The sequence below is a fragment of the Elephantulus edwardii genome, unplaced genomic scaffold, assembly GCF_000299155.1.
Source record: "Elephantulus edwardii isolate Elephantulus edwardi_28Jun2011 unplaced genomic scaffold, EleEdw1.0 scaffold00267, whole genome shotgun sequence".
NCBI lineage: Eukaryota > Metazoa > Chordata > Mammalia > Macroscelidea > Macroscelididae > Elephantulus > Elephantulus edwardii.
The window spans coordinates 941533-967852 of NW_006400017.1; the positions used below are offsets into that span (position 1 = coordinate 941533).

General features: G+C 37.6%; 1 protein-coding gene and 1 pseudogene across 1 annotated transcript in view; one reads left to right on the forward strand and one right to left on the reverse strand.

Annotated features, from left to right (window-relative positions):
• Positions 1-26320, reverse strand: part of UBE2G1 (ubiquitin-conjugating enzyme E2G 1) — a 117164-nt gene that overhangs the window by 89768 nt on the left and 1076 nt on the right. The gene's annotated exons all lie outside the window — the stretch shown is intronic.
• Positions 2665-3345, forward strand: LOC102877629 (annotated as a pseudogene).

Consider the following 26320-nt stretch of genomic DNA (forward strand, 5'->3'; position numbering starts at 1 on the left):
TGGAAATCTAAAATCTCTGTAAATTTTTACTGAAATTAATAATAAATTTAAATTAAAAAAAAATCTTTGTTTTCCTGATACTGAGATACAATCCATACTGAAGGCTGCATTCCTTGATCATATTTACAGTAATGCCCTACAATTTCAGTTCTGAGTGCCAATTCTTCAATTTTTTAAAGAAGGGCTTTAATGCACTACAAATTTCTAGAGGCTGGTATGAAAAATAAAATCTGACCATATGGTTACACAATTATGTATTACCAACATAAAAATTTTTTTCTTATAAAAACAGTATTTGTATTTCTACATTTTCCTATAAAGGTCCCGTTGAAAATATACTGTAATACTGTAACAAGTTCACAACATCCAAGGTTTATTTTCTCAGGGTTAAAGCATATAACATATCTCCCCAGATGAAGACTGATGTCACAGCAACACAAAATAAAAAAAAATATATATCAATTAGGTGCACATGTAGCTTTTGGTTTAGTCTGAAGTACAGTTTAGAATATCCAAAACAATAGTCATTAACACTGGTGTGGGATAAGGACAGGAGAAGAAGAGCAATTGGTCAATTCAGAACCATTTGTTGTCAGCTGTCATCAAGCTGACTATGTATGCAAGAATTACTCCACAGAGTTGAATAGAAGATTTTAAAGGGCAGCCTGGTTAAGACAAAACAAACAATTATTACCAGAATATGCAGAGATGGAGAATTGAGGAATAGAGAAGAACTCCCTCAGCATTTCTCCAGCAGAAAGAACTGAAAAGTAAATTCAAGCCTCAAGCTGCAGTACTAAGAGATGCTATGTGCAAAATCTTGAATGATCCAGGAAACATCAAAAGAATATGGGGAGAATACACAGAATCAATGTACCAAAAAGAACTAGCCAACAATGAAATATTTCAGGAAGTACTATATGATCAAGAGCCAAAGGTAAGAAAGGAAGAAGTTCAAGCTTCAATGAAGGCACTGGCAAAAAATAAGGCCCCAGGAATCAATGGGATACAAATTTAAATATTCAAATGACAGATGCAGCTCTGGACATGCTCAGCAGGAAATCTGGAGGGCAGTTTCCTGACTGACTGACGTATTTGTTTCCATTCACAAGAAAGGTTATCCAACAGAATGTGGAAACTATGTAGTATCATGAATATCACATGCAAGCAAAATACTATCATTCAAAAACAGACCCGTTATAGACAGAAGACTGCTACAAGTTATAGCTGGATTTAGAAGAGGCCATGGCAACAGGAATATCACTGCTGATGTCAGATGGATCCTGGCTGAAAGTATACTAGAAGAATGTCTATTTATGCTTTATTGACTATGCAAAGGCATTTGATTGTGCGGATCATAACAAATTGGCTAACACTGAGAAGAATGGGAATTCCAGAACACTTAATTGTGTTCATGCAAAACCTATGCCTATACTAAAAAGCTATTGTGCAAACAGAGCAAGGGAACACAACATGGTTTTTAAATTAAGAAAGGCATGTGTCAGGCTTATAAGGCATGTGTCAGGCTTATATTTTCTCATATCTAGGCAATCTGTATGCTGAGCAAATTATTCTATGAAGAATGTAGCTCAGGATTGTTAAGATGACTCATCAATCACCTTTGTTATGCAAATGACACAAACTTGCTTGAGAAAAGTGTGGAGGACTTGACAGACAAATGTACTACAGAAGACTAAAGACTACAGTCTTCAATATGGATTGTATCTCAATGTCAAGAAAACAAATATTCTCACCACTGGACCAACAATCAAAATCATAACTAATGAAGAAAAGATTGAAACACTCAACAACTTCATCTTACTTGGGTCTATATACACTTGGTACCAACAGTCGAGATGTATTGCAATGGGAATGTCTGCAGTCAGGGACTTCTCCAAATTATTAAAGAGCAATGATGTTAGTTTGAAGACTAAAGTGTGCTTGGTTCAAACCATGGTCTTTTCAATCACTTGCTATGCTGCTTAGTTAAACAGTGACTATAGATGACAGAAGAAAAATTGATGCCTTTGAACTATGATATGGGAGAAGAGTACTAAATATTCCATGGGCTACCAAAAGAACAAATCGATATGTCTGGAAGAAGGTGCTGTCAGAGTGTTCCTTGGAGGCAAGGATGGTGAAGCTTCATCTCACAAGTTGGGCACACTGCTAGGAGAGGTTATTCCTTGGAAGAAGACATCATGCTTGGAAAGGTGGGGGGCGGGCACAGCACAAGAGAGGAAGACCCTCAACCAGGTGGACTGACCCAGTAGCAATGGGCTCAAGTGTGTCAGAGATTATAAGGCTGGCACAGATTGGACAGGGTTCAGATCTGTTGCTCACAGGGCCACTGTAAGTTATACTCAACTTGACAACACCTAATAAGAACTCACTCCATAGAGTTTCCTAAACTGACCTCTCAGAAGCATCACCATTCCTCTCTCTTGAGATTTCTATGTGTAGCTTCCAAATGCCAACCTTTCAGCTACCACTCTGGCTCTCAGGGACTTCTTTCAGAATCTTGTTTGTTGTTACGTGTTCGAAGTCAACTGAAACCTATTAAGAACCCAAAGGAGATTCTCTCTGCTCTTTGAGTGCTTGGTGTTTACTTCCTTCCCTCTTCTTTGCCTCCACTGTCACCTAGCTCCATATACAGCCGGCATCATGGGCTTTAGAGACCTCAAGACCACTGTAGGCCTCCAGGTCCTCAATGATTACCAGGCCGACAAGAGCTACATCAAGGAGTATGTGCCATCACAAGCAGATGTGGCAGTGTTTGAAGCCATCTCCAGCCGCCCACCTTCGGACCTGTGTCATGCCCTGCATTGGTACAATCACATCAAGTCTTATGAGAAGGCAAAGACCAGCCTTCCAGGAGTGAAGAAAGTGTTGGGCAAGTACAGTCCTGCTAATGTGGAGGCCACCACAGGAAGTGGAGCCGCAGACAATAAAAATGCCGATGACATTGATCTCTTTGGATCTGAGGAGGAGGAGGAGGAAAGTGAGGAGGCAAAGAAGCTAAGAGAAGAATGCCTTGCCCCCAGTATGAGTCAAAGAAAGCCAAAAAACCTGCACTACTTGCTAAGTCTTTTACTAGACGTGAAGCCGCGGGATGATGAAACTGACATGACAAAACTGGAAGAGTATGTCAGAAGTATTCAAGCAGACGGCTTGGTCTGGGGCTCTTCCAAGCTAGTACCCATTGGATATGGTATTACGAAGCTTCAGATACAGTGTGTAGTTGAAGATGATAAAGTTGGCACAGATATGCTGGAAGAACAAATAACTACTTTTGAAGACTATGTGCAGTCCATGGATGTGGCTGCTTTCAGAAGCAAAATCTAAAGTCCATCTGCTTCCAACAATAAAAACTTTAAAAAACAAACAAAAAGCACCCAAAGGAAAGGTACTATTCTCCCATAAAATGTGCACAATTCTGAATATAATTTCAAGGGGTTCCAGGCTTCAATGCACATCTAAGAACCACTACGGGTCATATTTTAAAAATTCAATCTAAGATCGAAGGAGATCTAGGGCCTACTAGTGTAGAAAGTTACACTGCTGACCAGGGTGGAGCTGCTGTGGCAATTTGAACCCACTAGTGGGTCTATGGAAGAAAAAGACAGGTGATCTTCCACCATGTAATTTACAGCCTCTGAAAACCCACTGGAATGTAAGCGATTAGTTGCTGCAACTTGAGGACAGTTGAGTTTTGACCCTGAGATCACCTTTTAACAAATATCAGAGTGATACATACAATAAAAGATAATACCCATAAACACAAAGAGTATCTGTAAACTGTCCTATGGGAACTTGGGTCAGTGAGTTTTGGAACTCTGGTGGCATATGTAAAAAATTTTGCTAACCCAAAAGCCAAGTCTCTCTCTCTGATGGTTCAAATCCATCTAGGGGTCTGGGGGGAGACATGCTCCTCCAGGGTTATTTACAGCCTCAGAAATACAATGAAGTTCTGGTTTGGTTTATAAGAAAAAGAGACTAAGAGAGAAATATAGTAAAATATTTTTACAAAATAAATCTAGATCGGGAGGAACTGACTGACTACAAGGCCTTCTGTCAGTCCATGGTATCTTGGAAAAGCAGGCCGTAAACACCACTGTACTAACAGGCCAAATGCTCACAGTGTGTGGTTACACATATTTTAAGTGTCCAAATGACAGTAAATGTAGGGTAAAGCAAACATATTCTTGAGGATCCTAGTATAGTCCTGTGACTGAAAAGAAAACGATTCCACTAGAAACTTAATATAGCCTAACACTTAACACTCTTCATTGGCTTCTGCCATGCCCTCCCTGCAACCATTCTCTCTCAATTTCCCCAAATACTCTGGCCTTTCCAAACACCTAGCCAGCTCCTGTCAATTATTCTTTAATCCTAAATTAGAGATCATTTTCAATAATACTTTTCCAATGTCTTCTGCTCCTTTTACTTTATGACAATTACAGGTTCAACAGTCTTCTCTGCTAAGCCAGTATCATATCCTGTAAGAAGCAATTTCTTCAGTTCCCAGAGATCCAACAGTAGGAATGTCCTTAAGAATCTGCCTTAAGAATAAGACTACACTTAATCAAGAACAATTTTTTTCTCCTCAGAAAACTATGAATCTTCTTTCTAATACACAAAGAGCCAACTTCTATCTCAGATGTTGACTTAAGTACAATAACATAATTTCTGTATCAATGCTCACTGTAGCACTATGAGCTACAAAGTCAAAATGTAGAAACAACCTACATGTCAACAAACGACTAGATAGCTAAAATATGATAGATACAAAAGATTATCCAGTCATAAATCTACACTGACTTTTGATATATGCTGCAACATTTGAAACTTACTTTGAAAACTTTATGCTGAGTGAACTCAATCAGAAAAGTTTAGTTATTAGCCCACTTACAGAAAATGTCTAGAGTAAGCAAATATATGGATCTACAGTAAACACATATATAGGAAGCGAAGAGGAAGGGAAAGGGAAGGGGCATGCTTTAAAAAAATACATTCCAGGGGAGCTCTGGTGGCCTAATGGCAAAATGCTGGGCAGCAATCCCAAAAGCACATGGTTCGAATCCACCAGATGCTCTGCTAGAGAAGGAGGGGCAATCTCCTCCTGTACCAACTGGATCCAATCTGCCAGTACATAACATGGGGGAGGGGACAAACCTTCCAACTTACTGACATCAAGTAGGGTCTGACTGACAGCTAAACCTCCAGTGGTTTTTCAGAGGCTATAAGTCACATGAGAAGACTGTCCATATTTCTACCAAGGAACAGCTGGTGGATTCAATCATCAGTCATTACCTTCAGGTTAGCACCTTAACATGAAAAGGACTATACCACCTAAGCTTCTTAGACCAGAGCTAGGAAGAAAAAAATGAGGAGATATGCTTAATGGAAACAAAAAAATTTATCAAAGTAGACAGGAAAATTTGGAAATAGATATAGGGGTGATGGTTGCATAACATGATAAATTATTAGTCACCAAACTGTACCTGTAAAATATACTAAAAAGGCAAATGTTTATGTAGTTTCTGTATTTTAACATGGGGCAAGACCTTTCCCAACGAAATATAGAACTGACCTATTAGTATCCTTAAGAGTCTAAGAATAAAAAAATAAAAAAAGAGTCTAAGAATAAAGACTAAAATTCGTTACCAAAGACAAAATTAGGAAGAAATCATGTAACTTCTTTACAACACTGCATAGCTCCACGGGAGAAGAATGGGCAATCTCCTCCTGTGTCATTAACTGCCTCTAAAAACCCACTGGAGGGCCAGCTATCGGTCAGTTCTGACTGGTGGTACACAACAACAACACTGCATGGTAAGTTACAGTCAATATAACAAGAAATATAAAAAGCATACAAACTGAAGGAGAAATAAAAAATCATCTTTATTTACAGAATCATGTACATAGAAAACCCTATTTGTTTAAAAGCTACTAGATTCCAGTAACTGAATTAAACTCAGTTGTAAGATACAAAATATACAAAAAAATCATATTCTTGCAGATAAGCAATGAACAAATGGAAAAATAAAGTGTTTTTTACATCGTTTTTAAATTAAAGATACACATTTCACAAAACATACATACTGCATACTTGTATTACAAACTTTGCCGACATTTTTAAAGCTCTAAATACCTTAAAAAGAGAGATACCAGAATCATGGAAAAGAAGGGTAAATATTGAGATAATGATTCTCAAATTAACCTATATATTCAAAAAAACCCCAATTAAAAGCCCAGTTAAAATTTTAAAATATATACTCACAAACTAACTTGAAAAGATCTTTAACAGCCAAGACAATCATTTCAGATGGAAAATAAAGTAGTATACTGCATGATTTCAAGATTTCATATATCTCAATCATTAATAAATCATGATATTGACATAAAGAAAATGTTTTACAATGTAAAACATGTGAGCAGTTAGACCTCAGCAGCACTGCCTTTCTTTTCCGGGTCTCCAAAGTCTTCCATCTTTGACAAAGCACAGTCACCACTTTTCTATCCTACTTAGTGGAAAACATTTTTCTTTTCCTTCGTCAGGTTCCCTATAAAAACATGTCCCAGTTTTGACAAGTTTCACTATAGAACAATGTATAAGAATAAACAGTACTAAAGCAGACTTACAACAGGTTTGTCTGCAGACGAGTCAACAAAAGTTCCAAGGCAATTCAACAGAATAGACAAAAATGACGCTGAAAAACAGTGACAAGAAAAACTAGTGATGGTGAGCTACACAGAAGGTTATGCAGCAACAGACATAGGACAAATCTTAAAATGTTAAAAACATTAAGTGAAAAAAGTATATAAAATAGTCACAAAGATTACAGAGGTAGAAAATACACAGTTATATATAGACAGAGGTTGACTTGGCCTGGGGCTGAGGTGGAAAGACGGCAAAAGAGCAAATTATTTCACTTTAAGGTGATGGAAATACTCTAAAATCAGATTGTGATCATGATTAGACAACTCTGAAAGTGTACTAAAAATCACTGAACTGTACATTAAAACAAGTGCTATTTATGATATATAAACTAAAGCTTTTTTAAAAAAAAAAAAAAAAAGAACTGTTACACATTTCCAGACAAACGCTGATTAAGTTCACATGTATCGGATCATCCCTACAAATACTAATGGAAAATCCGAAATGGAAAGGGGAGGGGGAGAACCACTAGAAAGTAACTCAAAGTCATATACATTAAAAGAAGGATCTCGGGGAGCTCTGGTGGCCTGGAGGCAAGAAGCTGCGCTGTATGCTACAAGTGGTTAGAACCTACCGGATGCTCTGCTGGAAAAGAAGAGGCAATCTCAGATTGTGTCAGTCAGATCCCACTCGATGGTACACAAGGAAGGAAAAAAAAACCCAACACCAAAAACACTGCTATCCCAAAGCCATGCAGTTCGAATCCACCAGATGCTCCTCAATAAAAGCAATTGCACAGACAAGTACAATGTCTAGTAATACGGTATTCAGGCTAAACAATTTTTTAATTTTAAATTTCATCCTTCATGTTCTTTAGTAACAAATGTAAATGTATAAAATGCAAAGATAAAAGTATGCTCCTGGGCACATGAATTATAAAGATGTAAACAGCAGTATCAAATGGGGGAGAAGGGCAGAGAATATTTATACCACTATTTCTCCTTTGTTTGTAGATATATTTTTATGCCAGCTTACCCTAAGATACTATAAAAAACCAAGTTAAAAAAAAACAAAACACCAAGTTTTTAAAAAGAAAATACCTAAAAATCATACACAAAAGGAAAACCAAAGAGAACCAAATAGCTTACTACAATAAAGCACTAGAGCATCAAAAAGCCATAACAAAAGAAAACAAGCCAAAGAAAAAGCGCTGAACAGAAAATTTCAAAGGGCAGTTAGAGAAAACAAAGTATTATAATGGAATGTGCAGAGAGCTGGAAACACTATAAAAAGGGAAGAATCCCCTCTGCATTTCTCAAGCTGGGAGAACTGGAAAACAAATTTAAGGCTCAAATCCCAATATTCAAAGATGCCATGGTCAACATAATGAATGACCTAGGAAGCATCAAAAGAAGTTGGAAGGAATACATACACAAAATCATTGTACCAAAAGAATTGACACTGGGAAATTTCAGGATGTATCATACGGGCAGGAACAAATGGTAACCTGCATTGAAGGCAACTTCAATAAATAAGGTCTTTAAAAATAAGGTCCCAGGAATTTATGGGTTAGCAACTGAGTTGTTTCAGCTAATGGATACAGCCCTGGATGTGCTCACCAGTCTACCAGAAAGTTTGGAGGACAGCTGTCTGGTCAACAGACTGAGAGATCCATATTTGCTCCCGTTCCCAAGAAAGATGATTAAACTGAATGTAGAAACTATCAAACAATATCACTGATATCATTCACAAGCAAAATACTGCCGAAGAGCATTAAAAACAGCTAGAACAGTACATAGATAACAAATTGCCAGAAGTTCAAGCAGAATTTAGAAGTCATGGCATCAGGGATATCACTGCTGATGTCAAATGGATCTTGGCTGAATGTATACTAGAATGTCTATTTACATTGTATGACTATGTAAAGGCACCTTACTGGGGGATCATACAAGTTAAGGCTACTATTAAAAAGAATGTAAATCCCAGAGCACTTAATTGTGCTCATGTGAAACCTATACTTGGACCAGGAGGCTGTTGTGCAGACAGAACATGGGAACACTTCTTCTTGTGTACTGTTGAGTTAGTACAGACCCAAGCAGACCCTCTGATGGGTTTTCAGAGGCAGTTAATCACATAGGAGAGGATTACTCATCTTTCTCCTGTGGGGCCTCAAACTACATGCCTTCATGATTGCAGTGCAGTTTCTTGCCACTAGGCTACCAAAGCTACTGACACTTCATGGTTTAAAATTAAGAAGGGAGTACATAAGGGTTATATTCTCTCTCTGCATCTGTTCAATCTGTATGCTGAGCACATTATTTGAGAAGCTGGACTATGAAGAGGAATATGGCATCAGAATCAAAGAAAGATTGATCAATAACCTGTGTTCTTAGATGATACAATCTTGCTTGATAAAAGTGAGGAGAACGTGAAGCACTTGTTGGAGAAGATCAAAAAATACAGCCTTCAATATGGATTACATCTCAATGTCAAGAAAACAGATTCTTACCACTAGACAAATAAGACACCACTATCATGAGAGATGGAGAAAAGACTGAAGCAGTCAACAACTTCATCCTACTTGTATTCACAATTAGCACCCTTAGTCGTTCAGAAAATCAGGAGCCATATAGCATTGGGAATGTCTGCAGTTATGGACCTCTCCAAATTAAGTAATGGTGTCAGTTTGAGGAGTAAGGTGCATCTGATTCAGACCATTGTCTTTCCAATCACTTGCTATGCATCTGAGAGCTGAACAATAAATACGGATAACAGAAGAAGAATTGATGCCTTTGAGGTATGGTGTTGGAGAAGAGTACTGAACATCCATCCCATGGTCTGCCAAGAATAAACAAATTATGTCCTGGAGAAGGTGTAGCCAAAGTGTTCTTTGTAGGAAAAGATGATGAGGCTTTGCCTCATGTATTCTGGGCATTTTGCTAGGAGGGGCTATTTCTTGGAAAGGGACTAGATGCTCAGAAAGGCAGAGGGTTGGCAAAAGAGAAGACAACCCTCAACTAGGTAGACTTACAGGGTGACTGCTGCAATGGGCTCTTAGGTGTTAGGAAGTGTAAGGATGGCATGGGATAGGACAGGTTCCAGACCTGTTGTTCATAATAGGGTTGCTTTACTAATTGACTTGGTGACACCTAACAACAATAAAACACACACACACACACACACAGCAAGTAGTGGTAAAGGATAAAAATAAAGAGTTTTTATTGAGACACATTTATTTGTAATTATAGTGAACATTTATAGAGAATTCAGATGGCCCAGTGATAAGCAATTGTGCTGTAATCCCAAAAGCATATGGTTCAAATCCACCAGCTAAATGCTCCACAAGCAAAAAAAGGATCATTTCCTCCTGTGCAATTTACTGCCTCTTGAAAACCCACGAGAAGGTCAGCTATGAGTCAGCTCCAATTTATAACACACAACAATAATAGTGAACATTAATGGACTATATAGTCTATTCAGAAGGTAGAGGCTGGCAGAATGGATGTTTAAAACATGGTACAACTATATTCTCTCTAGATGAGACACACTTTAGCCTCTAGAATACAAAATACGCTCAAAGTGAAAGACTGGACAAAAGTATTTCATGCAAATTAACAGTCAAGAGAGAACTGAAATGACAATCTTAGTATCAAAGTACACTTTAATAAAATCTTTTAGAAATGACAAAATAGACATTAGTGGATAAAAGGATCAATTTATCAAGAGAAATAACTATTATATATGCACTCAACATTGCAACACCTAACTATATGAAGTAAACTGACAGATGTGAAGCACTAATATTTAATGATTATTAATAGTGTGGTTTATTGAGTACATATTTGGAGACTTCAATATACCACTTTGCATCTATTGGTCAGAATAGCTAGAAAGAAGAGTAATACACAAAAACTTAGAAGAAATAAAAAGCATATAAAGAGAAACTTTCAGCAATAAATATCTGCATGAAAATAAGTATTTCAAATAAACAGACTAACTCAACAATTTTAGGAATTAAAGAAAGGGCACACCAAGTCTAAACCTGAAGAGCTCTCATGTCAGAGCCCACAGAGAGCTGCACTGCTAACTCAAAGGCCAAGTCTCTCTGCATCAAGTTATGTGGGAGAAAGATGAGCAATCTCCTCCCATGAAACCCAGAGTAGGGCCAGCTACAAGTCTCAACAACAATGAAAAAGATAAGCCCAAACCTATAAGAAGAATGGAAGTAACAGATCAGTCAGCAAAAATAAGTGGAGAAAAAGCAAGAAAACCAGACAAGGGGTTGATGAAGAAAAAGATTACTATAAATTTTAAAAAAAGAGAGAGAAATTAAATGTTTGGGAATCAGAAAGAAAACTGCCCAAATGAATAAAATTAAATTGGCCAATCTAAACAACAAAAAACTTAAAATTAAGTCCTACACTGGAAAAGGGGACAAAATGAAAATAAAGTATGGACTTTTAGTTAACACTTATGTACCAATATTGGTTCATTAACTATGACAAATGTACTATACTGTTACTAGGAGAAAGTGGGTGCATTGTATGTAGAATTCTGTACTGCCATCATAATCTTTGTGTAAGTCTAAAATTATTCCAAAATTAAGCATTTTTTTCTTAAACAATTATCATTGTGGTAATGCTTCCCTAACCATCATACTGTATGTTTTGGCCACTGATGGTAGTAACACACTACTGCGTATGTAAGAAAGGTCAAGATCAGTCAAACTGGATGGGTATTCTCCCACCCCCACTCAGTTCTAGGAAGCAAATGCTAAGGGCAGAAACAGCAGCGTAGGTACAATCCTAAGGGAGAGATGTTGAAACAGCTAAAGACAACACTGAAAATACAGTAGTTTCCCTAGAGAAACTACCATACCACAAAATGCTCGAAATGGGAGGGAGGGGTGGGCAGGGAGAAAAGTGCAACAATGAATGAATGGAAATCCAAAGCCTCTGTAAATTTTCATTAAAATTAATTTTAAAAAAAAAAAGCTCCGAATCAAAAGTCTAGATGTCTAATTATAATATAAACCTGTGTACTGATAGATTAAAAAAAAAATCTAGGGAGAAAAATATGCAACAATGAATGAGTGAAAATTCAAGTTTTCTATAAACTTCCATTAAAATCACAATAAAAATTTATTTTAGAAAAATTCTACTTACCTAGAGTAAAAAAAAAAAAGTAATGAAGGCCTCAAGAATATCATCCTATGTAATAATTCTGGCAATAGACAAATATGCTGCTCTGCTTTAGTTTTACAAACCTAAAGCCCAGGTAAGAAATAGAAAAACTCAAAAAATCAAGTGCACCCATGAACAGGAACATTTCTAAAATCGTACACCTGAGTTTAGCAAATAATAAAATCATTAAAAAAAAAAAAGCCTTGGAAGTAACATTGCCCAAGTGTGAATCTGGTTCCAGCATTTTCTTACTAAGTAAATTTGAGAAAGCGATGTCTTAAACCTGGCATTATGCTCCTTAAAGAGAACTGGGTAAAAGGAATTTTACAGAGGTGCATGGTTCGAATCCACCAGATGCTTTGCTGAAGCAGGAGGACAATCTCCTCCTGTACCTGAAAAGTCCTATTTAACGGTACACACACAAAAAATAATAAAATTTTAAAAAGCCAATATGGTTTATTAAGATTCTCTAACACTGAAGTCTCTTCTTTCAGAATTTCTATTTATACAAAAAGTAAAATGTAGTGGAAAAATATGTTCAAATGTTCCTAGGTGGAAAACTATCTAAAACCACCTGCGTTTCTAATATTCTGAAAAAAATGTTCATTTGTAATTATTTTAAAATATACATGTTGGCGAGCTCTGATGACAGTGGGAAGCAGCTGCACTGCAATCCCAGAGGTGCATGGTTTGAATCCACCAGATGCTCTGCTGGAGAAGGAGGGACAATCTCCTCCTGTACCAGTCTGATCTGATTTGACGGTACACACACAAAATAATAAAATATTAAAAAATAAATAAGTTTTAAAAAATACACATTCATGTTACTTTTCCTCTAGATTATCTTAATTTAGGTTACCAGACAAATACTTTTGACTTACCCTCTATAGGGTGACAAAGTCAAAACATCATCAATACTAGTTTCTATATTCCCTACAAGGACCTAATTTAAACACTACAAAAGAAAACGTTGAGATATTTATGAAGTCCAGTTGTCTGAATTGTGTCATTATGAATAAGCTAATACGAGTTTCCTCTTCTGGAAAAGGCAGTCAGCCATCTAGACAGGAAGGATAACACAGGGAAGCAAAGAGAAACTTTGGAAACATAAAAGAAAATAAGCTTTCAAAATCTTTAGTTGTTACAGTTATTGTTTGTTGTTGCTGTTGTTTGTTGTTAAGTGCCATCGAGTTGCAGGCAACTCATAGCGACCCTATGAAGGAGAGTCCTTGACGCTTGGGTGTCTTTCATCCTCTCTCCAGGTTCAAAGGGTTTCTGGAGGCAAGCTATTCCGGAAGTGGATGCCACTCCTCCTTCCAAGCTTGTTTTAATCAGGGAGCTTCACCACACTGTCAGTCCGCATTGGGTAACCAACCATTAACGCATGTGACACATCACCGTCACAGTGTTCAGCCTCACGCAACCACAAGTTACAACTGTACAGCAACTTGTACACCAGGGCTATACAACCTAGAGGAATGACTGAACAAAAGCAATGAAAGACGTGTCTTACCAAGCCCAAATGCTGGCAAACTCCTTTCCCCAGACCCCCAGTTCATCTGGCAAGTCCACTCTGCCAACCCCCCCCCCCGTGGGGCCAAAAGAATACCACACCACAAGTGCCCTGAGCCCTCAAACCTGCTGTGCCCCCAGAAGGCAGAGTCCGGATTCAGCTGACATTAAATCTCCCAAGACCCTTGCTGTGGCTATTGTTACAGTAATTTCATAAAATACCAGAAGGGTTTTTAAATTTTTTTATTTTATTTTATGCTGGGCTTGTTTACAAAGTTTACATACATTGTTTTTCACTCAGAAAGTTTTTTTTAAAAAAAATAGTACAGTCACAGTTGAAGAATTAAGCTGGCTATTAAACTGATTTAAGGGAAAAACAAAATCTTTGCTAAGTCACTGCAGATCGTCCAACTTTACACTAGTAAACAGAGGAAAATATGGAAAAAGAATGTCTATACTATTATGGTAAAGTATCCATACTGTAATTATCAACCAGCGTTTGTTTTCTAAAAGCATACATTGCATAACAGAACCCGAAACCAGGGTATTTCATGACATCTCTTTACTGAGATTTTATATACTCCAGTACTTAGACCTAGGCCTGTCAGGAAGGAGTTAAATGCTGACTTTTTTGTGAGCGGATTTTAAAAAAAAAGTTATACCTTAAATGACTTCATTCACATGAGTCTAACACATCAGGGATAGGGGGAAAATTTTAGTATTATTTCTAACCCAGTTAATAAATACACCTACTCCTCACTTACTAGCAATCTTGTTGCCTGGCAATTTACATTTACAGCAATACTTGTAATAACAAAACAAATCTTAAATCACCTTAAAGTCAGCAGTGGAAGGGGGTCTGTGTGTTTGGGGGAGAGAGAGTACCTACGTACCTATCCCTTGAATCCAAAGTTCTTGATCCCTCAACATTCCACCTCTCATTCCATTCTTGAATGTGAATCAAATTCAAAAAGGAACCCAAGGGGGGGAGGGAAGGATAGGAACCAGAGTAGGCTCCTCAGACTAGGCTCCTAACCCTAGGCTGAGCTGCAGATTAAGACTTAAATATGAGAAGGGAGATGAGGCAGAGCAGTCATTCAGTCAGTCACCTCTCTGAAGACCTAGAGAGTCACCCCTCCACCTAACCTGTTTTTTAGCTTCTTGGAGCCCGTGGGACTAGCAGGCAATATTCCCAAGTGAGAGCACTTGTGTTAAGAACGGACTCTCTTGTTAGGTAGGGGAGTGTCCCTTCTGGTTGCATATCCTGCCCTATCAGCTCTGCCTGTGGAGTGAAACAACACAAATAGCTGCCTGTCAGAACAGAGTCAGAAAGGTGCAGAGACAAACCAGACAGTGGCAACAGCGGAGGCAGCCACTGGCCCCTATGAAATGACCCCTGGTGTCTGCAAACCATTTGCTTTCTTAAATTGACCACATGCAGATTTTCAAGTCACCACCTGGTCTTTGGAACCCAACTACGCATGCTGTCTTAGTATCACCTTTAGCCAACTGATTGATTAGTGAATAGTCAAAAATAAATACCACTGTCCGCAACAGAAGCTTGTAGTCTGAGTATAATTTCATCCTCATAATGCAGTGTTAGTCAAACTGAGATTCATAAACTGGTACCAATCCAAAGTATTACTGGCCCACACACAGCAATCATTAAGTTACACACTTGCACAGTAATTTGTTAATTACTGTACATCTGATTATCACAAAATGTGGACTTGTTTATTTCATTTTTCTAACTGTTCATTTTCACGGGTTTTCAAAATATCCATCCACAATGGGTTGGAAATTTTAAATCCATCCACAATGCGTTGTAAATTTTAAAAAGTGATCTCTTATACCAGTTATGCTCCATCCTGAAATTGGATCTTTCAATTCAGTATTTTTTAATTTCTTAAATTTTTAGTATTCACGCTTTACAAATATTATTTTCCCATTAGTTCAGTTCACTATATATTTCAACCACATTTCCTGTCCTGTTTGTCTCTTCCCTCAGTCATAAATGCAGGGCTAAGTACCATTAGCTCCTTCTCATAACCCTCAATCAGACAGGCAGAAATGGGCTTTCCTCGACTTTCTCTACATAGCACCACAAAGTAGCTTATTTTATAGAGCACAAGTTCCCAGAATATAGAAAGTTATTTTATTCATTTCCTCTTTTTTTTATCCTAACAGCACACAAAATAGGCATCAAATTTACTAGATAGACACTGGATATGCTGCTGTTATGTGCCACTGAGTCGTCTGCAACTCATAGAGACCCTATGTAAAACAGCTCTGAAGCCTATCCTGTCTTGAGCCAGTCTCATGGACTCCAATATACACCTACCCCCAATACCCCAGTTATTGTATCAATTTAAATTCATCTCATTCCTGGATTTCCTCTCCTGTGCTGTCCCTCCATCCTTCCAAGCATGATGTCCTTCTCCACATACCAGTCCCTCTTGTCCACGTGCCTAAAGTATGTGAGACAGAGCTTCAAAATCCTAGCCTCCAAGTCCTCTAAAATAATACCAAAAATATATGTATGTTTCTCCGGTTTACTACTCTTACTAAGAGGCTAACTAAGAACTCAAAAATGTTAAAGAAACTACCCTGATAAAAGGTTCAGGTATCTGTCAGCCTTTATTCAATAGATAAATCAAAATTAATTTTCTTTGCTTTATCTTAGGGAAATTAATAGTTTCTTTAAACCTTAACTTTCCTTACCTCAAAAGTTTTCTGGGAGAACTGAATGCAAGTATGCACACAAAGTCCTAGGATAACAAAGAACACATAACAGGCATTCAATGATGGAAGTTTCCTTTTGCCACCTTCCTTCATGTTTACACACCCATGAGGAGAGCAGATTCATGCCCTTCAATTTTTTAATTACAAATTGTTGCTATCTTTAAGGCTTGTAAATTTCTTGGAAATTTACCATTTATACCTTCAACAGGGTTAGTTGTCTTTCAGAAACACATTACTTTAACTGTCAATTTTGGAAATTAAATCTAATTAATTTTCTCTGACAAAAGCAAAAAATATTTCAGGTATATTAACTGAACATTCTTAAGAGAATTTAGCTTCTAAATATAGCCCTCCTTTTTCTTATGACGCTTTCCCTGATCTCCTTGCACTCCCTCGTAATTAATCACTCCCTCCTCAGTACTACTTTGTTCCTTGATATGGTTGTATAAATGTATATGAGTTTGCTTAAATACCCATCAACCTCCACTGCATGTGGCGCCTAAAGGTAGGGATGTTGTTATGTACTGTGAAGTTGGGAAGGGACTCACAGCTGACCTTTCAGCAAATGTGCAGAGGCTGTGATCTCACAGGAGACTGACTGCTCATCTTTCTCCTGCAGTGTGGATAGTGGATTCAAACACGTGAGCCTTTGAATGGCAGTGAAACTCCTAACTACACCACAAGAGCTCCTTTTAAAGGGAGGGATACCTAGATCTTTGCATCCACCCAACATTTCTCAGAACTACTACACATTCCAAAGCCAATGTCATCAAGTGAGTTATGAACCATAGGGACTCTTTAGGACAAAAGAACACTAACTGCCGTAAAAGCTTCCAGGACTGAAAATCTCTTTGGAAGCACACTTCTCCTACAGAACAGCTGGTTCAGTTCAAATAACTGTCTTCTTGTTAGCAGCCAAATTCCTTAACCTTGGCACCAGCGGAGCTTATGCAACTACATATAAAGGCTCAATAGATTATCTTTTTTTAAATTTTTTATTTTATTATTTTGTGTGGGTGTAATGTCAAATCAGATCTAACTGGTACAGTACAAGATTCCCCCTCCTCCTCCAGCAGAGCATCTGGTGGATGTGAACCATGTCCCTCTGGGATTACAGTGCAGCTTCTTGCCACTAGGCCACCAGAGCTCCCTAATAAATTATCTTTTAAACTCATCTTTTCTTCCACTTTCCAAATAACAATCTAAGAAACTGAAACAAAAGCATCATTTGAAATTACAGCAGAATTTCTATCTCAAAGTAAAGTTCTACTTCAACCTCTTATTCCAAAAACTTTACTAAAGCCAACTATGGTGCTATGTTTTAACTATCATTTAATTAAGTCCAATATATTCCTCCACTTTGAAAAGTTTAATAGAAATGCTTTGTCTACAGGAGACTTTTTCAACTTTTTTTGTTTTATTTTATTAATTTTAATGAACATTTACAGAGATTTTGGATTTCCATTCATTCATTGTTCTACTTTTCTCCCTGCCCACCCCTTCCCTCCAGGTTCACTCTTCTCTTTGAAAAAAAGAAAAAAAAAATCCTTCATTGGTATACAATCTCCCCATCCCCCCCCTTTTAAACTTTTTATTTTTAAAATACACATTCACACAAGACAACGGGGGGGAACCTTAACCTAAAACTAGTGCCAAGAGGTCTCCTAAACCTTTAGATCTGTTTTCCCCACTGCTACTGCTATCCAACTACAGTGTGTCGTTCCCAGGAAACAGACATTGCTAACATTCCACAATGACTGTGCATGTCATAAATTATCCCAGTTTCCTCATTCATTTGTGTACATACAGAGCCCATACACTGTTACCTGTAAATTTGTGAACCACAATCAAAATATAAACTATTCCATCACCACTTTACAAAAACACACAGCTCTCCTTACCCCTGATCCCAGAAACCAACAATCTACACCCCATCTCTATTATTCTATCACTTCAGATATATTATATAAATGGAGTTTATATACCCTTTTGAAATTTGCCTTTTTCACTTAGCATGATTCCCTTGAAATCACTCCAGTTGTTTTGTGTATCCAATTTGTTCCTATCATTGTCAACTGTCAATCATTGAGATAGATTGCCCATAAACCTGATGAACATTTTAGTCTTATTAATAGCCCTGCTGAAGAGCATTTAAGTCAGGAAGTAAAGAGTTCTAGTGGTTTAGTGCTAAGGAGATGCTTTACCAACCCAAAGGTACAGGGTTTGAATCCACTAGCTGCTCCACAGAAGACAGGCAATCTCCGTGCAAATTACTACCTCTGAAAACCAGCTGGAGAGTTAGCTATGATTAAACTCTGCCAGTACAAAATAACATTGCTAATAAAGGTATTATGAAACTTTGCATACGAGTTTTATAAGGTGAACAAATAATTGGATCCCAAGTACATGAAAAATAATGCAGCATCACAGCTGAGGAAGAGCCATCAGAATCTTATAGTATGCAAATGACACAAGCTTGCATACTGAGGGGGAAAAAAATAAACCTAAGACAACAAGAACTATACTTTATGCCCAAAAAAACATAAAATACGCACATCTTGGCCTATAAGAACATCATGATAAGAAGAGAAAAACAGTAGTTCTCAATAAGTTTGTACTCCTTGGATCACCAACCAAAATCTATGGAAGCAGCAGTCAATAAAAGGACATACTACATTGGAAAAATATGCTGCAAAAGATCACTTTACAGTTTTAAAAAACAGAGATGTTACTTTGATCATTATGGGGTAAAAAAAAAAGCATATGTTAGTAAAGTTAGAAGGCAAGAGAAACCTTTAACGAGATGATTCCAACAGTCAAAACAGACATAAACATGCTAAGGATCATGAAGATGTCCCAGGACCTGGCAACGCTTGTTCTTTTAGGAGCCTTGTTACCATGAGGAGCAGCCAATGGGCAATACAGGCTTGCCATGAGTCAGGGGTCAACACTAGGGGATCTGACAGTATCTCATGATAGTGAACATCTTTTCATCTGCTTATTTCTATCTGTATGTCCTCTTCAGGAAAATGTCTATCTACATCTTTTATCCACTTTCTAATTGCACTAGCTAGCTTTTTACGCTATAGCTTCAGCATTTTTGATGTATTCTAGATAAAATCCTTCCTCACGACACATGGTTTGCAGACATTTTCTTCCAGTTTATAGCTCGTTTTTTGATTCTGTTAACAAGGTCTTTAATAAAAGAAAGTTTTTCATTTTGATTAAATCACATTTATCCATTTCCTTCTGAGATCATGCTTTTGGTAGCATCTCTAAGAACTCTTTGCACTGAAACAGAAACTCTAAAAGGTACATTTTAGATAAAGGCAAAAAGGTCATAATGCAATTTAAGAAAGCACACTCAAAGCAAATTAAAAGTGTTTCTTCACATAAAAGACATTTAAAACAAATTCCTATTTGATGAATTGTTCCTTAAAAACTAATGTTCATTTTAAAAGATTAAAATAAAAACAGCTATCTGGTAAAAGTTTAAATAGGCTCGATAACAAAGTTATCAGTTATAATTAAAAGGCTGAAGATTTCAATAATCCCAGGTACCTCAGAAGAACAGCCCAGTGATTTACATTTTAAAAAACCCAACCCAACCACTAAAAACTCGTGGGGCACTGTTCTAGTCTAACTTAATAGCAACTTTTGTTTTGCTATTGGTTTTACTTTGACTTTATGGACAAAAATGCAAGAAAAGGCATAAAAAATGCAGGAGTCAATTTAAGTTATTTGAAACATAGCAAATAAAAGGTGAAATGCTTTCACTTACAAAAATCATATTTTCATAAATTTTCTAGAACTTTATAAAAAGGTAAGTTATTTTTCTAGTGGTCTTGGGCTCGCCATCTGTAAATACCAACAGCACAAATTACAATTTCTGATTAACTTCAATGAGACTATTCCGCACCAAAAGAAAAAATTTAAAATGTTGTATTTTAACCTTTTTTTGAAAATTTCTTATTTCTTGAAAATACACTTCATTCTTTCCTTTTTGAGTCATTTGTTCATTGTTCCTACCAAGAATGGCAATTACCAAAATTAGGAAAATGTTTTCTTTTTCTCATTTGCACTCCCTCAACAGGATGGACTGACACAGTGACTCTAACCATGAGCTTGAGCAAGCAGAGATCATGAAAATGGCACAGGATAGAGCAAGGATCAGATCTGTTTTGTTTTCAATTTTATTTCCTAAGAACTGATAAAAGAGAAAGATTAACCAAGTAAGCTAGCAAGAACAGAAGTGAGAATAACAATGCCAAGCCATGTGAAGACCATGCAGAAGTAGAAACTCAGAAGATGCTGATGTCTTAAATCTAGCCTTGACAATAGAGAAAATAAAATTCTGCTTATTAAAAAAAAAAAAAGACACTAAGATCACCCTTGGCAGTTACTTATCATTACCGTTATAAATTCTAGAAGGGGGGCTTAATAATTAAAAAGTAAATTATAAATGGATCTACACAAGCCTGGTGGTACAATGGATAAGAACTAAGATGCTAAGCAAATGTTGGTTGTTCAAATCCACCAACCAGTCCACAGGAGAGAAGCTTTATCAATCAGATTCCATTAACACCTTAGAAAGCCCATGAGAAAGTTCTACTCTGTCCTCAAGTCCACTATGATTCTGAATAGACTCAACAGCAACAGATGTGGTTTTGTTAAACTGAACCAAAGCCCATTAAAACAAAATATTTAATATTTTACATTACTTGTTGCAAGAAATTTGTCCATTCTATACTTTGACATAAATTAGCATCGCAAGGGCAGCTCTGGTGGCCTAGTGGCAAGAAGCTGTACTGCAATCCCAGAGATGTGTGGTTCGAATCCACCAGGTGTTCTGCTGGAGAAGGAGGAACAATCTCCTCCTGTACCAGTCAGATCCGATTTGGCAGTACACACACACACGCGCGCGCGCGCACACACACACAAACTAGCATCACAATAGTGATGTTGTTGTGTGCCACAGAGTTGCAACAGACCAACTGCTGACCCACCAGGTTTTCAGAAGCAGTTAATCACAGAAAAGGAAACTTTCCATCCTTGGCCTGAGTACTAGCTCGTGGATTTGAACTACATGCCTTCAAGAATGCAGCACAGCTTTTTACCACTAAGCCACCAGAGTCCTTAAATTAGCATAGCCCCTCATAGAATTTTTTTCCACTGAACTACTCAAGACCAAATAATCTAAGGATTGAAATTCATCTAATAGTGTAATCAAACCAAACACTGACAAGTTAAAACCAGTATCATGAATGCCCACTAGATTAACTGAATTGTCAGCTATTCAAACCCACGATGGAAAAATATGTGACACTCTGCTTCCATAAATGGTTTATAGACCTGGGAATCTTGGGCAGTTCTACTCTGTGCTAAAGTTACTATGAATTGGAACTGACTCAACAGTAAGTTTTTTTCCACTGGACTAACAGATTTTTCCACATTAGCTACCACACTATTTATAATGGAGCTCTGGTAGTGTGGTCCATAATGAGCTGCACCTCTCTGACAGTTCGAATACCCCAGCCACCTCTAGGGACAAAAATGAGCAATCTCCTCTAGTGCAATTTACTGCCTCTGAAAACCCACTAAGACAGTCAGCTATGAGTCAGTTTTCACTCGAAGTCAATGAGTTCTATTAGTAATCAAGATTATCTACATTCACAACTACAAGTGGAAATATCACATACTTATATACAGAGACATAAATACACATATATTAAAAAATCTTTAGTAAGCCACACAGTAGAGGTACATATTTTGGTAATACAAAAATGAAAGTTTATTAATATATCAATAGCCAAATATCTAAGAATAGCAGACTTTACACCTCACTAGTTTAATATATTCAGAAACTGAGGTCATATTCATCACAAAAGAGTAATGGAGAAAATGCTTCGTTGTCAAGTATTTTATTTACAGAATGTTAATGTTCATAAAAAATTAAGTTTCACTGTACTATAAAAAGGTCAACTAGATTACAGATAATGTCTAAGCCAAAGATTATTCTATTCCTTAAATTAAGAAAATTAACTTATTCACTAATTAAGACATTTTTGGATTCTTTAACACAACTTATCAGATGAACACTATCTTGATGCACGTTCAATAACTAGATCATCTGGTAACCTGAATCACCAATGTTTGTTTATTCTTTTTTTGACAACAGTAGAATACGTAATAGCTGTACTGTTTCTAGTGAATGCTGTATGCAAAAGTTCTGTTAAATAATGAGCTGTCTGTCTGATGCAAAGCAAATTTACTTTTAGACTTTCTTTCATTTCCAAATACATGGCTCTAACTCTTAATAAAATATTAATCACTGAGAATCTTCCAATACTCTGATGTCCCTGAGTCAGTAATTAATTTTCCTATTCCCACTGGATTTAAAATTGTTAATGAGATTCTATGTCACGGTATCAATACAGAACGGTCAATGTTGTTGTTTGGTACCATCAAATCAAGTACAGCTCACAAAGATCCTATGAACAACAGAGCTGAACCCTGTCCTATCCTGCCTGTGTCATTCTCATCACCTCTGACACACTCAAGCCTATTACGACAGGCATTGTGTGAATCAATCTCTTTGAGGATTCATTCACCTTTCCAAGTATGTTGCTCTCCAAGCAATAGCCCCTCCTAACAATATGCCCAAAGTAAGTGACACGAAACCAAAGTACGTGACACAAAGCCTCATCATCCTTAACTCTAAGGAGCACTCTGGCTGCACGTTCTCCAAAACATATCTGGACAAAGTGGAAAATGATCAATATGTACTCAATCTTTGTAACTCTTCCTTTGAAGAAAATGCTGAATACGCTATCAACATCGGAGCTGCTAAAATGACAAAAGTAGAAAGTGGGATAACCTGAACATGGTCCTCCAACAACAACCAAAAACCCATGCAAAGTTAACGGAACCTTAAAATGTAGCTCAGGATCAAAAGTTTCACCAACACCCAAAAAGATGCTGTGAAAATTAGATTACTGGATCCCATCAAAACATGCAAACTGAGCTGAAGGAAGGCTATAAAGTGATTCTATTGCCCATTAAGTGTGAGAATAACATAGCGAACTCATTACAATTAAATTGCTTACAAGGGTTGCAACGGGACCACAGACTTTGGAATTTTCCGGATTACTTTAAAACGTGCAATCAGAATTTCTATGATGTAAAAAAACCTCAATCATCACATTGCAGAAGGGAATTCTTCCACTCTATAGAGTGACAGATGCCTATCAAAGTATAACTCAAAAAATCTACATTCTGGATATTAAACGCAATTGATATTTTTAACCAAAACCAACTCTCCTTATTCCATAAATCCTTATCATATGTAATGAAGTTAGGGGCAGGAGAAAAGTGTCATTCAATTGGTCTAATTTTTCTGCCAACACCAAAAAGCTTAGCACTACCTTTAACGTATTAAATTCAACGGCATTTTCCTTCTTTCTCCAGAATGACAGCCTTATGCTGACAATAGCTAAATGTACTTTGCATGACTAACTGCCTTAAAAATCTCACTTAGAACAAGACTTTCTAAAATCAGGAGGTCCCGAATTTAAATTCAGCCAACACTGATTCTGAGTAAATTTAAAGTTATTTAATCTCTCCTTCCTAAATATGAAAATTAAATGACAGAATATACGTAAAATGCTCTGTTCAGCATCTGGTACATGTTATCCTCTCTAAACGTTAGCTTATCCATCCATCCATACATACCTACCAAAATCCCTCTGAAAGGACACAAAAAATTATCAATGATAGTTGCCTCCATGAAAACTTGAGGTCAGGGCTGTAGAAAGGCCATGTATAAATTGCAAAACCTTTTTGTACTCTGCACTTTTAGAAACTCTTTAAATGTCTTTCTTGAGATACACAGGATTTTTTTTTTATTTAGCAAAATACACTGCAAGAGTTTAATTACTATTCAATTTTAAGTAAAATAAATAAATTAAAATTACCACAAAGAAAAAGACAACCGGTTGGCGCAGGATAGAGCAGGGTTTAGGGCTGTTGTGCATAGGGTCACTTTGAGTCGGAAGACGACTCGACGGCACATAACAACATCATCTAATTTCAAGAACCTCTTACTTGTTCTAAATTTCACAGTAGTTAAATGGTTTTCATTAAGACCCTTACTTAATTCAAGGTTCTCAACCAGGAATGCTTTTATTCCTCAAGGGACATTTGGCAATGAGCTTTTTGGTTGCCACAGCTGGGGAGAAGTGGGGAGGGGTGTTCTACTACTGGCATCTAGTGGGTAGAGGCCACGATTGCTGCTAAATATTCTTATAATGAAAAGTCCAGCCCTCATACAAATAGGTATCTGGTCCAAAATGTCAGTAGTGCCAAGGTTGAAAAACCTTGCAAAGCCAAGAACCATTTTACACAACTCTGATAGCGTCCAGGTTCAGTACAGTTGTTGCTGTTGCTGCTGTTGCTGTTAGGTGCCATCAAGTCGGCTCCGACTCATAGCGACCCTATATACAAAAACAAAATAAAACACACACACTAAATTCTCCATACACAAGCAATAAAGTAATATCTAGGGGTTCAATAAACACTGCCATGGTTGGCCACTGTTCTGAGCTTGTAAAAAGCTAGCTAGCAACTAGACTGGTTTACAAGTTTGCCTGTCTACACAATACATTTCAAAGTTTTCAAAAGTATTACTAAATGTCTCAAATGTTCTGTTTTCAGATAGCATTTAATTAAGGAACCACAAAGCTCAAACAATACACTGCTAAAATACAAGAGCATTTTTTGGTAGTTATCAGCTCTTTTCAAGAAGCTTGTTATTTTTACATTTCACTTAAAAAACTAAACTGCTTTAGCCTATTCTGGAAGATTTCAAGCATGTTAATGTCCTTCAAAATTTTAAGAATATTTCTAGTATTTCAGATTAAGAAGGCAAGTTAACCTGATTTTATATTTGAGGCTTGGAACAGACAAATCATTCTGTATTTTAAAGCACAATTAATGGCCTATCAGAAACCTACCTATAATAAAGGAGCTTTTGGAAATGTTTTAACATTACTCGAGATTGTTGTTGTTGTTGTTGTTGTTATGTGCCGTCGAGTCGCTTGCGACTCATAGCGACCTAAACAACTGTTTAGTACAACAGCCCTAAACTCTGCTCTGTCCTGTGTCAATCGCACGGTCTCTGACACTCCCATCCCAATTATCCCAGTCACTGAATCAATCCACCTCATAGAGGGCCTTCCCCTCCTGCGTTGACAAAAAGAAAAAGTGCAAAATGGAACCCAAGTAACCATCAAAATCTAGATATTGTTTCATTAAATTAGGCAGAAGGTAGTTTCTAAATAATCCTGATGTTAGCCCTATTATTGGTCAAACTTTAAATCACATTTTCTTAGTATTAACTTCTTTTGGACTTTCTAAAGTTTTTATCTCATGAATTACTGTCTTAATACCTTAAGAAACCTCAAAATCATAGAAAAGTGAACTGTATTTGCAAATTCAAAATGCAATAAACGTGTTCGTCTTCCGCTGTTTTTCTCCCTCTTCTTTTGGATGTATGTATGTATGCATCGTTAGATCGTCTGCATTCAAGTCGCTCCCCCTGATCATCTAGAACTTTTAATACTTGTCCAAGCCTGCTTTCTCACAGTCTAATAATAAGCTTAGTTATACAATCTGTTTCAGTCTCTGACAACCTTTCTTCCCTTTGGAAGCCGGAAAGGTGCTCTAACTAACCCCTCAAACCCTTAGTCTATTTCCAGGATGGATTTCCTCCTTCCAGCTTCTGGCTTCTCCCCACGACCAGGAGTTGCTAAGTACGGCGTGGGGAGGGGGAAGAAGCGCCTGGACTGAGAATGACATACGCTGGGCGTTGGACAGCAGGGAAAACTGCTGGCTCGTTTCTCTTTAAATCTGGCAGCACGTGGGGCGGCATTGTGAAGCCACCACCTCACCTCCCCCCTTACACTCCGCACACGTACGCCGCCAGCGCGCATGCTCGGCTCGCACAGTCCTAGCAGAGTAGGAGCCAACCCCCTAAAAAGTCAACCTGGAAGCCGCAAACGGCCCGAGGCCGGGACAATGGGGGAGGGGGGCGCAGGCACTCCGGGAGAGGCCGACCCGGCCTCCGCCCAAGCTGCAGCTGCGAGCGGCAGCCCCGAGGGTCTGCAGGCCTGCGCCCGGGAGCCGCGGTCGCCACGCGCACAAAGCCCCGGGGCGGCCAGGGAGC